Source organism: Vulpes vulpes, chromosome 7, assembly GCF_048418805.1.
Source record: "Vulpes vulpes isolate BD-2025 chromosome 7, VulVul3, whole genome shotgun sequence".
Classification (NCBI taxonomy): domain Eukaryota; kingdom Metazoa; phylum Chordata; class Mammalia; order Carnivora; family Canidae; genus Vulpes; species Vulpes vulpes.
This window is the reverse complement of record NC_132786.1, coordinates 14732644-14736758: the sequence shown is the minus strand read 5'-3', so window position 1 is coordinate 14736758 and position 4115 is coordinate 14732644. Positions and strand designations below refer to the sequence as shown.

At 56.9% G+C, this 4115-nt stretch overlaps 1 long non-coding RNA gene across 1 annotated transcript; it reads right to left on the bottom strand.

Moving 5' to 3' along the window:
• Positions 1 to 217: 217 nt before the first annotated feature.
• Positions 218 to 2752, bottom strand: LOC140599632 (uncharacterized). Its single transcript, XR_012002494.1, has 3 exons — positions 2469 to 2752; positions 1609 to 1737; positions 218 to 1252 (listed from the first exon to the last, which is right to left on the bottom strand). It is a non-coding gene; the product is annotated as an uncharacterized lncRNA (long non-coding RNA).
• Positions 2753 to 4115: the final 1363 nt, after the last annotated feature.

Sequence of the window (4115 nt, the reverse complement as noted above, 5' to 3'; positions counted from 1 at the left end):
CGCTCCCCAGCCAGCTGGTAGGGTCCTCGGGGCAGGACCCCTGTCCCATCGGGTGCTTCTGGGCATGCTCCCCAGGAGACCCCAGGCCCCTGGGTGGCAGGCAGGGCCCCTCCTCCCGTAGTGATGCTCACAGCTGCGGCAGCCAGTGACTGGGCCTCGGGAGCAGATGACCCCTGTCCCCTGTCCCTGGCACAAGAAGGGGCCACCAGCCGTCTCATTCCAGTGCTTGCTCTGTTATGCATTCAACAGACCTTTATTGGGTGCCTCCCATTGCCCACCCTAGGGGCACAGATTGGTGAAGCACACAAACATCTCTGCCCTCACAGCGTTTGTGTTCTAGAATCTTCCTCCACACTGTGGCAGGAAAACCTGGCTTCTCGAGGCACCGAGGACCTACGCTGGTGCTCATTAAATCCCTTGCCCACCCACCCAGCTGCAGCGGGGCTCCAGCGTCACCCTCCCCACCCGGGACACAGTTCGGGTCTCCTTGCAGGGTCCCTGAGGGTGTCCCGTGGCCCGTCACTCCACGGCCCTCCCCCGTCCCCCATGCTGGCCCATGTCTTTGCTCCCTGCCCGCGTCCTTCCCCGTCAAATCCCAGTGTGATGAACCAGGCCAAGCACAGCCAACTGCCAAGCACCCCCCACCCCCACCCAGGCAGGCCCTGCCTAGGCTCCCAGCTCCATCCGGGTCCTCGATATGCCAGTGGACACCTGGGCAGACCCCAGGGTGTGTGGTCGACGGTGGCCGCCCGGCAAGACATGCTGAGTTATTTGCTTTCTGCGGCCGGGCCTCTACCGGCAAGTGAGACACAGCTCAGACTCACGCCTGCAGAGCTCAGTTTGATCAGCTTTTTCTTGGTGGATGATAAATACTGAACTAATTTAAATCAAATCAAACTGTGAATGTGTGTGGAACTTCATTAGCATCCAGGTGACTTGCCCGGCCTGATGGGAACTGCGAAGATAAATGAGACGTGGTTACTGGTCTCAGGGGAGCAGCAGCCACACTGCCAGCTTGTTACTCCGTGACTAGTGAGCGTCAGTCCTATGCCCAGGGCAACGGCGACAGGTGGTACCTGGACCAGGGTGACAGGAGCCTGTCCACATGCAGGAGGGACGGCGTGGGGAGATGAGGCGTGCTGTTTCTGCACCAACGGGCCCCGTGCAGTTCTCGGGGCTCCCAGAATGTCTTGGGGCTGGGGCTGGACGAGCCACGGGGCAGGATGCACGTCTGGAAAATGCACCTATCCTTCTGAGTATAAGAATAGAAAATAAAGCAAAAAAAATCTAAGGAACGTTTAACTTGCCAATAATACTTCCACCCAGAGATAACCATAGTTACCAGTTTTGTCTTTTTCCTGCTTTTCAAAAATTTTATGTAGCATGTAGAATTTTCACGTATTAAAGCCTGCTCTAAAGGATAACGTCACTGACTGCACAGCATGCGTGGACACTGTGCCACAGTGCCTTTGCACACCCATCTGTTGATGGGCATTTACATCGTTGAATTCTATTCCGACAATTCACACTTGTGAGAACTTCCTCCTACAGAAACATTTCCTCTCACTTTCACTTTCTCCTCGAATAAACTCCCAGAAGTGGGATTACCTGTCAAAGCTGAGGGCAAAACTCTTTTCCATTTGGCGCTTGCTTCCCATGTAGGAAATACCAGGTGTCTCCTCCAAACAGGCGTGGAGGTCTCTTCTGGTTTGAATCACCAGCGTTGAACATCGGCACCTGCGTGTGTGTGTGAAAGCATGTTTGTGTGAGTGTGAGCTCCTGAGTGCGAGTTTGTGTTCATGAATGTGTGTGCACATGCACGTGTTAGAGCTTGCGCATGTGTGCATCTGTGTGTGCATGTGTGAACATGTGCACAAGTGCATACATATGAGCATGTGCACGAGTCTGCATGCACATGTGTGCATTTGGGTGTGTGAGCATATGCATGTGAGCACATGCAGGTAAGCATGTGTGTGCAAGCATGTGAGTGCATGCAAGCGTGTGCACGTGGAAGCACGTGAGTGTGTACACATGTGTGAGAGCATTGTGTGTATGCACAGTTATGTGCACGCACGTGAGCATATGCATGAGTGGTGAGTGGGTGCATGTGAGCATGTGCATGCGAGTGCGTGCAGGAGTGTATGAGTGAGCCAAAAGGAATCGCAGAACAGGATGCACATGACCCCGCTCTGCAGAGACCGCGGGGGACTGAGCTGTTCTGTGGTCCTTTCCCAATGCCAAAAATCCACCTCCCCTCTGTCCGCGAGGTCATCACGTGTAGACAGTGACATGACTCCAGTGACGCTGACGTACTGGGGCTTGGGTCACTCTCCTCGCGCACCCTACACCCCGGCTGCTCCTGAAGTTCGGGAGAACACTGCAGATCCGATCCTGGCTGCTAACCTGCCCGGTGCCTCCTGTGCCTGCCTCCCCCTGCGTCTCTGGACTTAACGCCGCTCTGGCGTCACCTGTACAGGGTCTCGGTCGGTCACGTCACAGTCGTTTCTGTAACTGAGTTGCAGGCTGCCTTCTTTCTAATAGGTCATGACAGTTAAAAACCAGTAAGCGAGTACCTGTAGGTCAACATGGCAAAGCAAATTTGTGCTTTAAAATCCTCTGTTCTCGCAACAGAAGAACTAGGACGTGTAAGAGGGAGAGCAAGACGGAACAAGCCTCCACACGACAGGCGTGTGTCTCTGTGGACAAGAAGAGAGCCCGCTGGGGGGCATTTCTAGTGACTGCTGGGCCCAGGGGTCGCCGGGTGCCAGTGGGGGCAGCCCGTGCGGGCTGGGCCTCAGCTTCCCCCTGCTCGTGCTCCGGGCAAGAGGGGCTGCACCGCGCTCCCGGGGCCTGGGGGGGGGCTCAGCACCGCCGGCCCGCGGGGGAGCCACGTCGTCACCAGGTTGCCTGGGCCGAGGGGACCGGCTGACGGCCAGAACCCCGAGATCCCCACGTGGGCTGGCGAAGGTGGCTGAGGGCACGTGATCACAGGAGGAGAGAGAGAAAAATACCCGCCCTCACCAGCTGTGCCCGAAAACCCAAGCTCCGGGCCGTGTGAAGGGACCAACCCTCACAAATGCGGCAGCAGGTGCTGTAAATCACAGGCCTGGGGGGTGCGCGGCCAGATGGGCTCTTTCCTCACACTCCATCGGGTGTGCAAAATCGGGCGTGTTGCAATTTGCGTTGTGCATTCTGTTCTTTCCAGGGGTAACATGGTAGTACATGCGAGGGGCTGAACCGTGTCCCCCAGGACCCACCTGGGGAAGCCCGAACCCCCGGACCTCAAGTATGACGGTTTGCAGATGGGGTCAGTGATGGAGGTACAATGAGGCCACTGGGGTGGGCTCTAATCCCATAGGACTGGCGTCCTCGTGGGAAGGGGACATCAGGACACAGACCAGCAGACAGGACAGCCACGTGGGGACACAGGGAAGACCCGGGCCCATGAGAGGCCCGAGAGACCGGCTGGAGCCAGCGGGACACCTGGGGACCCAGCCAAGGGCAGCCGAGGGCCTCGGGTTCTTGCTTTCTCTCTTTGGCTTTTTCTTCTGTTGCTGTGGCACATTTTCAAGTAACTTCCAAGAAAGGTGCAAACCCAGATGCTTCTGGAAGCTTCTGTGCGTCTGGTGGTCCCACGGCAGGCCCTCAGTGTGGCTCCTGCCGGGGTGCAGAGCTCCGCCTGGGCCTCCCTAGGAGTCTAGAATTTCCAGGGACCCTTCGACTGTCTGCTCAGGTCTAGGCCCTCTGCCAGCGACCTGCGTGTTTTCGTGGAAGCTCCTAGAATCCTGCCTTTATCCTTGGCATCTCCCAGGCAGTTACACAAGAGGTGGACTCTGTGGGTCTGTTCCCATCAGTGCCGTCACCTCCAGGTGGCCTCCGGGACTTCAGCTTCTCCGTGTTACCCCAGGGACTGAGCAGAACCCCTCTGTCCAGCTGAGGCCGTCCTGCCCCGACGTTCTGTCTGGTTTTAGCCTCCCCTCTCGTACTTTCTCGGCCAGCTCTCAGACCCGTTTTTACCCGAACACTTGGTTTCTTTTCCAAAAGGTCGCTCTCATTCTCCGAGTGTCCCTTTGTGTGGTATCTGGTTTTTATGTCTGTTCCTCTTCCCAAATAGC